This window comes from Podarcis erhardii (assembly GCF_964252035.2).
Source record: "Podarcis erhardii genome assembly, chromosome: 11".
NCBI classification, from domain to species: domain Eukaryota; kingdom Metazoa; phylum Chordata; class Lepidosauria; order Squamata; family Lacertidae; genus Podarcis; species Podarcis erhardii.
This window is the reverse complement of record NC_138501.1, coordinates 29,440,663-29,454,707: the sequence shown is the minus strand read 5'-3', so window position 1 is coordinate 29,454,707 and position 14,045 is coordinate 29,440,663. Positions and strand designations below refer to the sequence as shown.

Genomic DNA, 14,045 nt, shown 5'->3' with positions numbered 1-14,045 from the left:
AGATGCAGTAAATTTAGATTGTATGTGGACTAAAAAAAAGTAGTCATTCTCCATTGATTCTAGAACAAAATGTTGTGTCTGCACAGCCAAAGTCATGTGAAGCTAGTTAAATTCTGGCCAGGAAATTATTTTCTATTACTGTCATTTAGGGGGGGGGGGATTGACTTTAAGAAAATTCAGTTGTTGTGAATGTAGTTTGCTTTACCAAGCTTTAACCAAATCCAGACTTTTGTGGGGATGGAAGAACTTGGCTTAACTCTTAATGAATAGCTGAAAAATCTTATGCATGTCCCCATCCCTCCCCCCCACCATCTGCCCTGCCATTGAGGCCCAGTGTAGAAAAGCTGAAATCCTGAACAGAAACCATTTCTTCCTGTCCCGTTCCATTAGAAAAGTAAATAAATGACACAAAGCTGTTTATTCTCACAAGACTTCCAGTCCATTCTGTTGTGCAAACGTGTTTGGATAACGCTGATGAGCTGTCTACAGGACTGACCCACTTTTCATCCTCCAGAAGTGGATAAATTAATATTGTGGGGTTTATAAAGGATAAAGTGCCAGAGAAACCCGATTGCTATTTTAAACATATAAAATTGCAAAAATTAGCAAATGATGACAATGGAAGCAATAACTCTGAATTGCAGCAAAACATTTTATATTTAGTCTCTTACTTTGGGGGGGGACTCAGTCTGGTTAAACAAGTAACATTTTGATTTGGATAGAAAACTAGCTTGATATATTATAAGTGGGAAAAATCATGACTTAAAAATAACAACCCAAACTTTGTACCCTTCCTTCATTGGCATAATAACATCATCTCAGGGCCATATTCAATCTATTTGAAGTTCTTCCTTTTTCCCCCTCCTGGAAGCAAATCCTGCTGGGAGTCAACAGAGACAACTTCCACTTAAATGCATTGATGCCTGAGTTAAACATCTTAAAGCATCCATGGTACAACAGTTTTCATCTATAGTTTAACTATTTTTAGCAAAGTTTACCCAATTATGAGTGGAGAATGATTCTGCATTTTAAAAGCCTTTGGCAAAATGTTTTATAGAGTGCTATTACTTTTGTGAGGTTTGTTGAGTAGAAAAGGAGTACAATCTAATAATTTACTTTCTTACTGAAACTCGGGCAATGCAAATGAGAGTAGGATTTTTGTCAGATTTGAGAATCTCAGAGGACACCCTGTTTCCTTTTTATGTATTGCCCCCATTACACCCAGTTGGCATCCTGTTCACGCTATCAGTTTCAATCAATACATATAAGGTATGCTAAAAACAAACAAACATTGTAGTTGATGGGTGCAAGGAGATTTTCACAGCAGCAGCAAGAAACACATAAAATGTAATCCATGGAAATTTAGGGATATCTAAATCCATTGAAGTGGGACATGGGTGGCGCTGTGGGTTAAACCACAGAACCTAGGGCTTGCCCGATCAGAAGGTCAGCGGTTCGAATCCCCGCAATGGGGTGAGCTCCCATTGCTTGGTCCCTGCTTCTAGCAGTTCAAAAGCATGTCAAAGTGCAAGTAGATAAATAGGTACTGCTCTGGTAGGAAGGTAAACGGCATTTCTGTGCACTGCTCTGGTTCGGCAGAAGCGGCTTTGTCATGCTGGCCACATAACTCAGAAGCTGTACGCCAGCTCCCTTGGCCAATAAAGCGAGATGAGCGCCGCAACCCCGGAGTCGGCCACAACTGGACCTAATGGTCAGGGGTCCCTTTGCCTTTACCTAAATCCATTGAAATATGTGGGACCTGTGTGGTTATTTCCATATTACTTCACTGAGACTTTTCAAGCACGCTTACCTTTCTCCAGATTGCATCCACAGTATGTAAATCTTCAACAATATTTAGTTAAAAGCAACCTCAACTGAAATCACTGGGGCCTATTTCCAAGTAGGCATGTTCAATTTAGGGTAGCAAAATACACAAGGTGGAGAGCAACAGGTACAAAGAGGAGTGTTTTGCCTACACAAGCCTTTTAGGTGACTTCCAGATGTTCTGTTTATTGAGCATTCATCCTGATATGTTTGCAGGGAGGTTATATGAAATTGCATCAAGCAATTGTTACCCCCCTCCTTTTTACAATGCATTTGAAGGGGGGTAACAATTGCTTGATGCAATTTCATATAACCTCCCTGCAAACAAATCAGGATGAATGCTCAATAAACAGAACATCTGGAAGGGGAGGGGGTTTGTTGGGAAAGAGCACCAGAATAAATTTTATTACACAAACTGAATTTGCTGGCATGTGATGGAATCCCACCTGAAAACAGCATCAGTTACTAGGTCTACCAGTTGAAAAATGGCAGGGGGAAAAGGTAAAGTTAAGCACTTAATTTCCAGTCTCTTCACTGTTCACTGTCCTTGCCTATGAAAGTTTACACCCCAATAATTTGTTACAGCCAGTTTAGATGAAATATTAATTGTGCGAGTGCCATCAATGTGTGTGTTTTTTGTTCTGTTAATAATGGTCTCCCTTTTCTTGCCATGGCCCAAACAAAAATGTTCTCTCTAAAGCTGCTATTTGCATTTCAAGGGAATTTCCCACTGGTGTCAAGACAGAATTTTCGTTGATGGTATTGTCTCTGCATCCCAACATTGGAAAGGCTTCCTCTTAGCTACTATGTAGCTCAGGGGTCCCCAAACTAAGGACCATGGGCCTGATAAGGCCCGAGGGACTCATATATCCAGCCCACGGCGACCCCCGCTGCCGCCGCCCTCTCTTACCGGCACTGCACTGCACGGCTGCCCACTTCTGGGTCGGAAGAGCACCGGAAATAGCCTGTGCTATTTCTGGTGAACATCCAGGTTGGAGGAGGCCTGTGCACATGCGCACAAGCTATTTCCGGTGCTCCTCTGACCTGGAAGTGTGCTGGAAATAGCACTGGAGACACCGGCCGAAGGCACAGTAAGTTTGCTGACCCCTGATGTAGCTCAATGGTAGAGCATCTCCTTTGCTTGCAGAAGGTCCCAGGTTCAATCCCTGGCATCTCCAAGTAGGTTTGGGAAAGACCCCTGCATAAATCCCTGAAGAGCCAATGCCAGTGCGTGTAGATAGTGCTGCGTTAGATAGACCAGTGGTCTGATTCAGTTTAAGGCAGCTTCCAATGTACTTACATAACAAAAAAGTGCATATTAATTACACCCATGCAATTGAAGTTGCATGGTCCTAATGAGTCGTAGAGTGTAGACCAATCAGAGATGATCATTCAGCCCTGTGCTATTGTATGTATGTATGTATGTATGTATGTATGTATGTATGTATGTTTGTATGTATACTGCCTTTCATCTGAAGATCACAGGGTGGTTCACAACATAAAAACAAAAAATACGTAATAATGACTTACTTTCAGGTACTCAGGTTCCAGGACAAATGAGCAGAAGTGTGCATGCACACAAAAGCTCATACCAAGAACTAACTTAGTTGGTCTTTAAGGTGCTACTGGAAGGAATTTTTTTATTTTGTTTTGACTGAGAGCCAAGACATCTGGAAGGCTCAAAGGAAAGGTTTGGTACCTCCCTCACTGATGTTGCCAAAACCAGGAGAAAATTGCAGATCTGAGAATATTTATACCAGCTGATGATGCCAAAATGTTCTTTGTGTCAGATTAATATTTTTATCTCTAATATTAATATTACTATTATTATTATTATTTATTAAACATAGTAGTTGCTTTTTTCTATGACAACTCAAAGTGACTTACAATACAGTACAGCTAAGGTGAAGCTCACCAAAAACTTGTTTGCCAGCTTTCAGCAGAAGTCAGTTATGGACAGCACTGATTGGTCCTGTGACATCACAAAACCATCTCCCTTTCATTGCTGATGCAGTGCTATACTTAAAAAACAACAACAAAAAACTACTATTGTGCTTCTTAAGACAAAATACATGGACAAACATATATTTACTAATCTAAATCTACAGGCCAAACTTTAAAAATAAAATAGGTGAGGTAAGGTGAGATGGGTGGAATGAGGAGTAAAACTGATGGCGAATGGATCAGAATGAGAATCTTTGGTATATATGTCTGCCTCTTTTGCAGAAAAGGCAAATGGAAGCCACTCACCAACAGCAGAAAAGAATGTGGATTATATCCAATGTTAATGCTACTCAGGGTAGACCCTTTGAAATTCACAGATATGACTAACTTAGATGCATTAATTTAAATTAAATACTTTCATGTTTGCACCTGAGTGTTTCCATAAATCCTTTTTTGAACAGTTGATCAGTTATTTAAACAGCACAGAAGCTGGTTTAAAAGCAGCATCTTTCTCAGACAGCACAAACTGCCAGAGTCCCAAAATGATGTCATCCTGCTTGGATTAGTCACTGCCTGCAGCAAGCTCTGAAGTGCCAACTGCCATTAAGAATATTGGGTTGACCCTCTTTTCCATCCTTATGCTAGCAAGATCATCACTGAAAACAATGGGAGTTCTGGGGGTGGGGGGAGAACAGAAGGAATAGTCTCTTTATTTTAAGTAACTGTCACTGTGGCTTCTATGAATAGCAGCTTACCTTTCACTTCTCAAGGCTAGCCATTGATAACTTCCAGGTGTTACAGTCTGCAGTGGCAAAAAAGAAAAAGAAAATAATTGAGTAACTGGGTACAGAGGCAGGAGATGGGGAGAATACATCAAATGTGCTGCCTTCCAGAAGTTATCGATGTACAACTCCAATCAGCCCCAGGCATCATGACCAATGGTCAGGGGTGGTGGGAGTTGTAGTCAAATAACATCTGGAGGGCACTACGTTGGCCATCCCTGTCATAGAGTCATCCGTCTGACACATACCAGTCAAACGTTCTCTTCCTGTACTTGCTACTTTTTATCCAACATGGGCCTTTCTTTTCCTGCCTGTGTTATTTAGATTGCAAGCAGGGTGCAGTACAGAGACTTGCAGACTCCCGGTACTGAATAAATGTTTAAGAACAGCAGCAAAACACAGATGGGGCAGGTATACCAGGCTAGAAAGCGATAAAGATGCTGTTTGTTTAAATACACTGTTTTGTGCCTTAGGCGTGTTCCAGTCAAAAACCCATTGAATGTTGCTCGAATGACAAACATCATTGACGTGAATGTGGCTGCAACAGGAGCAGGGCTTAGCAGCTGGAAATCAAAATGAAGGTGAATTCTAATGGTTATTTTTCACTGTAACATATTGCAGTCCCGGATGACACCAATATCAGATATCTTCCATCCATGTGTGTTGACCGAGACTAGTTGTCCCAAGGTAGAAGAAGATAAGCTGTAGCTGTCTGAATCTGCTGTTAGCTGCAAAACATGGGATTTGGCTTTTTAAAAGGAAAATGAGACATTTCTTCACTGTTTTTTGGAGTAAAAAATGGGCAGGAGAAAACAATGAAAGAGCATGGTAATCAGGCCCCATTATATCATATAAAAGTTAGCAAACAAGAAAAGGGGGAAAGGTGTTTAAAAAACAGCAGCAGGAAAGCTAGAGCCGTTCACTGTGTATATTTGAAAGAGTTTCAGTGTATCTGGAAAGTAACAGAATTTCTATATCAAACAGCCTAGTTTTTGAAACTGATGCCTGAATATTTTCTGCTATAATAGCACCTGTGCAAGGCCTTTGCCTTGGGCAGGCTTAGCCACCCACCCCCTTGTGATCCGTTGTTGTAGCCCAAGGTCTCTTGAAACAAGGGGAATTGTGCAATGCAGATGGAAACAGGACTGAAGGTTTTCAGCTAGAAGTCAGGTGCCTTCAGCAAGAGCAAGAAAAAGGCAGGGTAGCTGGAGCATTTTGCAGCACAGCAGTTCATGTTTACAGAGACATGAATGTGAGCAACAGTTCAAGATTAAGGTCGGGACCACTCAGCAAGCTCACAACCTGTCCATTTTTCGAACACTATTATAACAGTTTTCCATAATTGCCTAAAACACATTTTTTTGTTTGCCTTTTTTTTTAAAGAATGGGGTAGCTTTTGCATTGTTTCCTGCAAACATGATCAGCTAGTTTTAAAAGAGGAAGAAAGGGGAAGTCATCCTTATCTCATTTACATGGATGTGAGTTTCTGTTCACCCCACCCCCACCCCGGCCCACTTACTTGAAATTAAATTCTCAGGAGAAATGTACTCCTTGATATAAGAGGAAATAATTTCTGGACAATAGCAGGGAATATAACTAAGGCTCTTCCAGACATTTTCTAATGTGAAGAATATACATTCAATTACACACGAAATGTCTCGTGTGTTATACTTTCTTTGCTGTTGTATGGGGATAGAGAGTGTTCTGTTAAATAGGCAAGGCGTATAATTTGCAAGGGTTTTGAGTTCTGACCAGTTTACAGTATGTTAGATTCAGACTGTATGATCTCAACAGGAGAGCACAGAAAGGGAGCAGACACAGAGGATCAGAAGCAGTCAGGGAACATTAACTGCATACATGCATAATTATTACTACAGTGACCTGATGGAAATTCTGCAAGGATTTCAGAAATACTTCTCATAACCTTAACTCTAGCTGTGTGACTGCTCAGCTGTAATATGAGGTATATAAAGAATCAAATCCTTTTATTTTCGTGTGTGTGTGTGTGTAGCACACTTCCCACAACCAATATGAAAATTAAATACAAACAAATAACCATTTATTTCTGCAGGAACATTACCATACCTTGACAAACTGTAAAGCTATATAAAATTTAACAGAACGTTTTTATATCAGCTGAAGCATAGAAGCTGCACGACCACAAAAGAATGCAATATTAAACTGTTTTGATTACTCCCTGTTCTGGTCTTTGTGTATATTTTAATTTGTCCTAATAGAAAAGTGTTTATTCACCAGGACTAAACATTCAGACACTTCGGACTTCCGGGTTAGCGCCTCCGGCAATGGTGGAATTCCTCTGATCGGGAGGAATTTGCTCCGTGGAATTCAGGGTCTGGCCGCCACGGCGAAGGTGGAGACCCATTAAAAATCGCAGGCGGGAGAAGCCTGTGAACGTGGGATTTGGCCGGCACTTTTTGTGCCTCCCCTACTCGTGGGGAGACCCGGTTTCGGGGATCCGGAGCGATGTGGGGTGAGCAGCGCGGTGCTTTGAATTGACTGCTTCTTTCACGGAGTGAAGTCGCATTGCTGTTGCCGGAGAGCGCTGACTTTTTCCTGTGGACAATTTGATTCTAAACAACTACCCGTGAGTAGAACGTAAAATTGGATTTTTAAACGTCTTAATTTGGCACCGAAACGGGGAGGTTTCAAACAGGAAGCCCGCCTTCCCCTTTTGTAAATAGATTGAAGCAAAGAATTTGCAAGCTAAAGTCCTGGAAAGTCCTATGTAAAGGATTAAACTTCCATCGGCTAAAATCATTAACTCCCCCTTGGAGGCAGGAGAAGAGGGGGGAATTTTTGGATCATGTAAGCCTGCAGGAGAGAGTGAAGAAAGTTGGATCACCACCGCTCTGAACCTGGAAACGGACTGCTAGTAAGACTGACATTTTTGGGAAAGTTCATTGACTGTGACAGTTAGTTAAATAAGAGAAATACATTGTTTCCATTGTCTCCTTCTGCACTTAAAAAGGAGTAAAAGTAGTTGAAAATTGAAACTAATCTTACTGTTTGAACTGTGCTTAAAAGGATTGATACAAACAGAAATTGTTTCCTCTAGAGGGAGCCTTTGAAATTGTTATAAGAGTTGGGCTGGTGGAATCTCCAGCTGCAAGAGAAAACTGTGAGATTGACCTTGGATTGCTTGAGAATGTCGACAGAAGAAGCCTTAGTGATTGCACTAGGCAAGATAAGTGAGTCATTGGAACAGCTCCACAAGAAGACGGATGTGATGAATATTAAAATTGATATTTTGGGACAAAAAGCGACTAATTTGGGACAAAAAGTGAACATCTACACAGAAACTATTCAGGAACTGATACAGGAATCTACTTTGACATGCCAAATGGTGGAGAAAGTGAGGGAGAAAGTTGTGGTTGTTGAACCTAAAGTAATACAAATGGAGAGGGAGAGAGCCCCAGCCATACAGAGGCAATTTGATGACTACAAGTTGTTGCCCTCTATGATTGAATTCAGAGAAAGTCAGATTGGAACCCTGCTTGGACTGGAGAAGGAAAGTTGGATAGATCATCTCATGCAGGGATTTACTGACCTTTGGGATCTGGACTTGGGTCAGGAGGGAATTGGAGTTGTGGGGACCTTCAGATTTGGAGGGATTTTGAAACACGTCCTGAAATATCTTTTTGGATTTTAGTTTTAACCATGGAGATGTGGATGACATGTCGAGAAGGAATAAAAACATTGCTAGGTTGGAGCTCCCCCGAGACCTACTCTTCAGCATCAAAGGAAGGAAATTAACAACAAGATCAGCAGAAGAAAAAGTATACGAAGAAGACTTGCAGAAGGGACCTGGAAAAGAGTTAAGAGCCTCGGATAGAAGATCACCATGTTGATGGACTATATGGATTTGACGGAAATGACTGGCAGAATCCGAGACCAGGGAGAAGAGACGGTGGAAGGTTCCTGAAATCACGATCAATGTTGCTAAATTCTGTGTAGCCGCTATTAGGCGCAGGAAACAAGAGCTTTCCAATGTCAACATGCAGGCGAAGGCAAATACTTAATTTTATTCATGCTGTCTAATTTTAAATTGTTGTTATGGCCTAATCTGTATTGAAATTGTCCTTTGTTTTCTCCGGTGTTATGTTTCGATGACTAGCTGTACGAGTTAATCTGGTCTGTGACCGTTTAATAAAATTTGAATTTGAAGATTGGAAAAAGTTTAAAGTTTATTTATAGAAATACGGCAAAATTAATGAGTGTTAGAAAAATGTTGGAATGAAATTATATGGCTTTAGTAGAAGTGTTATAAGGAGTTAAGCATAAATAAGTATTATAGTATTAATGGAAAATAAGGTTAAAATAAGATATTTATATGACAGAAAATAGTGAAAGATGGAAAGGAATTGCTGAAACAATTAATAGAAGTGGAATACAAAAAGGGAGGTGAGAGGAAGTTGATGAAACAAGGGAATGAAAGATAAGGCATTGAAATGGTATGATGTATGTTTTTAAATTGTTTTTGTTCTGTTTTGTTTGGTTTAATGCTTTAATGTTGTGTGGTGTATTGTTTATATATTGTATTGCATTGTTTTTTCTTTCTTTTTTTTCCTTTTTTTTATTCTCCTTTTCTTTTTCTTCTTGTTTGTAAGGTTTAAAAGCAATAAATATTATTTTTTAAAAAATAAAAAAATAAACATTCAGGCACTTCATGCATACCATAGTCTATGTATCATGGTGTATATTTTGACCAATTAAACAATTACATGACAATTTAGTGCTGCTGATGGATCAGATCAAAGCATTAAATGTGTGAAGTGTCTACAGATGCTAATATTAATAAATCACAATCCACTTGCCCATAGCTTTATGCTAGCCTGCCTCCACATAAGGTCAAACTAAAAAAGTTTTCTGACAAGTGCTGCATGTTTCCTTCTTTCTGTCTTGTTTCTGCGGCTGAATTTAGGCTAAGCTAAATGTTCAACAGAAGCAATGCAGAAAACCAAAAAAGAAATCTACTAATTTAGCTTTAAAATAAAAGTTAAAGTGACAGAAGTGCCTTTAAATTGTGCAATAATCCTTCCAGTCCTTTTGCATCCCAAAAGACTACAAATGTGACCAGACACTGCAAAATGGCAAGTTGTTTATCAGTAGTCTGTGTTCCAAAGCGACACCTGTAAATTCCATCTCTTTTTGCATCGGCAGAATTAAGATATCTATAAAAAACCCTCCAAGCCACTTTTCTGCATTTTAATGCATAAATATGCATAGCAAAATGACCTGCCCCTCACCTTGGAGATGAGATACATTGCATCAGATTCTTCCCTGCCAATCTAGCTACTTTCTGTAGGATGTAGGAAATCTCTGCTTCATACCAACAGGGAATTATACCAGGGTGTTTGTTTTGTTGTTTTACAGTTAAAACATGGGCATTTAAGCCTTTGCTATCTCTTAGGCATTCCACTCACTTCAAGGATGCAGTGAAACAACAGCAATTTTCTAATGCGTATAAGATGTACGTAAATGTGATTAGCTCCTCCCTACTGTAGCTTCTTGAAAGTTAATTGTTTCTTTTATACCCATAAATGACTTTGGGAACCGTCTCTCACACAGTGATTCTGCTGTACACACATACTATTACTTGAAAATAAAACAAATATATTATTTAATTGATAATACTTCCATTTACGACAGATTTGTTTAGAATTAACATGCCAGCCTACAGTCACAAGGGTATGGAAACACCCCAGGCAGTGGGGCAGCTAGGGCTGAGCCCCTGAGCCAAATTCCACAGCCCCCAGAACACTAGGTGCCCCCAAATAACCTTGTAGAGTGCAGTGCACAGGGCCCACGGCAACACCTGGATTAGCATTCTGGGGCCCACTGGGACTGATGCTGGTCACTGCAGCTTCCTTCCTTCCTTCTTAAGTTTTAAAAATATTTTATAAGGCAACCAGCCAGGCATGTACATGGTTACAGAGACTTTAAATAGAACATGTACATGGTTACAGAGACTTTTTAAAAGAACAAAATGGTGCTTATTCCTCAGCACATGTGCAGCAGAAGCAAACTCCATTTTATTCCAATAGTCATGATGGTGCTATGATTGGATAGCATGGAATGGTGGCAAGAGGGGGAGAAGGGGAATGTTAATTGTGGGCTTTACAACTGAAGTCAGAAGTCATACATATGGCTATCTAAAGCCCCTACCTGATGAAAAACCATTATCGTATTGGCCTGAATATAAGCCACACTTTCCCCCCAAATTCCGACCGTGAGTGCGACTTATATTCGTGACCTTACTAAAATTATCCAGTATGAAGCCGGGAGCGCAGGGCAAACAGCACCAGGAACGTGACAAAGCGGCTCCTGCCTCGCTCATAGTCCCCCATCTATGAGATATGAGACGTGCCCATTATTGGCAGTTTCCAAACACAATTGAATACATTTTTGTTTCAACAGCCTTTCCTAGCTGAATGAGTGGGTTTCTGACATGGGTGTTTATTTTGTTTTTTTAGACATATTTACGTTTGTGGTTATAAAAATGTTTTCATTGTATACTGCTTTGAGGTATGGAAGGCTAATAATAATAATAATAATAATAATAATAATATACACATTTCATTGAGTGTGAGGCCAATTTAATTTAATAGGACTTCTGTCTAGACATGGATAGGGTTGTGCTGAAATAAGTCTTGAAGAAACTATGTCAGTGTCTGATATTATCTGTAAAATGGGAATAGCAGTGACCTTCTTTATGATATAAATTGTATGGACAAACAAAAGACAACAACAGATTACAAAGTTGGGTATTTTGTTTTATAGCTAGAACCTGGTTCTAAAATTATAATCCAAGAGTTCCAGGTATCTTCTCTATTCTCCCAGTTTATATAATAAATAACTTCTTGAAGATCCAAAGTGGTGACTGGATTCTGTCATCAGAAAGATATGTGGGTGAGTAAGAATTTCTGTGTATCTTGTAAAACAGCTCGGCACTTGTACGTGCATGTGTAGAACTGCAAATGATTTTATGAGATTCTTGGGAATGTGTGCCTGCTTATCTAAGAGGGAAAAGTGACCAGGAAGAAATATCTGTCTCCTGACTTCAGCCTTGCCTGCCAAGCTTTAAATGTTTCTTTGTGTATGTTTTCTTTCTTTCTGAAGTGTATGCTGTCTCATCTCCTTCAGTAAAACTGTTAAGCATTGGAGCACACTTCCAAATAACTGTATCATGAAGAGGAACAGAAGAGGAGAATGTATCCTGTACTGTGAACCAAATGTACAGGGCAGGGATGGAGAACCTGAAACGCAGCTCCCAATCAGCCCAAATGAGCAGGGCCAATGGTCAGGGATGATGGGAGTTGTAGTTCAAAACATTTGGAGGGCACTACGTTGGCTACCTCTGGTCTAAAATCTAGTAAAATATGCCCAAATAATACCTTCAAGGAATTCACTGGACATACCCACCCCAGGTTGATTATCCTGATAGCTGGACCAAGATCACCCAGTGATTCTGTTGCACAGCAGCAGAATACAGGAACAACCGTAAGCCTGCCAAAATTGTGCACACAGTCCATTTACAGTGCCTAATAAAACTGCACCAAAAAAGTAATATCCTGTAAAGCAAAACGTGTAGAGAGGGGGCTAAAGACCTAGTAAATACAGTGGTACCTCAGGTTACATACGCTTCAGGTTACATACACTTCAGGTTACAGACTCTGCTAACCCAGAAATAGTGCTTCAGGTTAAGAACTTTGCTTCAGGATGAGAACAGAAATCTGGCTCTGGCAGCGCGACAGCAGCAGGAGGCCCCATTAGCTAAAGTGGTGCTTCAGGTTAAGAAGAGTTTCAGGTTAAGAACGGACCTCCGGAACGAATTAAGTACTTAACCCGAGGTACCACTGTAATTAAGAATTGAGAGGGGCAGGGGATCTTCTCAGGTGCTAAGGAGGTATGAGGCATGTTGTGAGTGATTATCCTCAAACATAGCGTGCAGGAAGGGGAGGTTTAAGCCTTCACTCACCAAACTTCATATCGGTGAAAATTGTTGTGGAGGTGGGGGGGGGGGAGTGATTAGCAAAATCAATCCTCCTGGCAAACCGGAAAATATCCCCTTACTGAGGGGTCAGCAAACTTTTTCCACAGGGGGCTGGTCCACTGTCCCTCTGACCTTGTGGGGGGCCGGACTATATTTTTTTGGAGGAAATCCCCACCACCAACTCTCCCCTCCCTTCTCCACAGCACTGGATGAGCCCCGGTGGCTGCTTACCTGTGCCTTGCGAGCGGCAGGGGCTGGCGGTGGTGGAGGGACCTTGAGCGGCATTAAAGGGCTGGCTCTGGAGAGGGGCTGCTTAAAAAGGCGCTCAGTCAAGAAAGCCCAGCCCCCTTCCTCCTCTAGGCAGGGCGGGGAGAAGCCAGGAGGAGGGAGGGAGGAGGCAGTGCCACAGGGTGTGTGGAAATGGTGCAGCCCAAATGATCAAAATCCCCACGCCGATCCAGGCAGCAATTCCTGGACCGTCCGTGGGCTGGATCTAGAAAGCAATTGGGCCAGATCCGGCCCCCGGGCCTTAGTTTGCCGACCCATGCCCTTACTCATATTTAGGACATTCCACAACTTTCCTCAGCAGAGTTTCTTTCTTTCCTTTCTTTCTTTCTTTCTTTCTTTCTTTCTTTCTTTCTTTCTTTCTTTCTAGAAAAATAAGTGGCTCACATAAATGTAAACTAAGCTTTAGTAATAAAGAAAACAGTAACAAAATAACATAATGAGGGAAACTAAATACAACAGTGTGAGGCAAATCTGAGGCAAGAAAAGAAGAAGAGACAGTTGGTCCCTCTTAACTGAAACTTAACGGAACACACTGAAGGGAGGGACTGATTCCGGAGCGTAACAAACAAGCCCCGCCCACCAGATACCAAACATTCTGCTGATCAAATTAGGCCCCAGTGTTTTTCTTACAGGTTTAAGCCTTCACTCACCAACCTTCATATCGGTCAAAATCCCTCCACATGGCAATTAGCATTGAGGGGGAAATTCCAACGGGTGCCCATGGGTTCTGTTTTGTAAGACACAGGTGGTACAGTGTAACCCAAGTGCTGTCCTGCATTCATCTCTGAAACTAGGCCTAAGGAAAGGAAATGGCCAAACTCCAGAGCAGTCAGAGATCAGAGCAATCCGGAAACACAGGGTCTATAGGAGAAGCTGAAGGCAATCACAAAAAGAGCTATCAAGTGCAGGCTTGCTCTTGTAGCAGGGTGATGAGACAAAGACAGGGTCAAAAACAGAAAAGCAGTCCAAGAGCAGGGTGAATGCTTCTCAGCAAATTCTTTGCAGGAAGTTGAGGTAGGGTCAGCCCACTCATGAGGCAAGGTGAGGCAACTGCCTTGGGCCCAGGATCCACAAGGGCAGAAAAGCCGGCCTCCAAGGAAAACACTACCTGCTACTGCTTCAATGACAGTGCCAGCTGCAGTGTACTCCTTGGAGGCTAGATCTGCCACCTCCTCGGCAGCCCCCGCCATACT

The 14,045-nt window shown here is 41.3% G+C and overlaps 2 long non-coding RNA genes across 3 annotated transcripts; both read right to left on the bottom strand.

Moving 5' to 3' along the window:
• Nucleotides 1–632: 632 nt before the first annotated feature.
• On the bottom strand, nt 633–3,387 carry LOC309352655. The gene is made up of 2 exons (XR_014161396.1): nt 3,355–3,387; nt 633–880 (listed from the first exon to the last, which is right to left on the bottom strand). It is a non-coding gene; the product is annotated as an uncharacterized lncRNA (long non-coding RNA).
• Nucleotides 3,388–3,477: 90 nt separating this feature from the next.
• LOC309352654 lies at nt 3,478–13,464 on the bottom strand. Of its 2 annotated transcripts, none has more exons than XR_014161394.1 (3): nt 12,796–13,464; nt 4,524–4,570; nt 3,478–3,584 (listed from the first exon to the last, which is right to left on the bottom strand). It is a non-coding gene; the product is annotated as an uncharacterized lncRNA (long non-coding RNA). The 2 variants fall into 2 exon arrangements; XR_014161395.1 differs by having other exon boundaries at nt 3,484–3,494.
• Between the last annotated feature and the right edge of the window lie 581 nt (nt 13,465–14,045).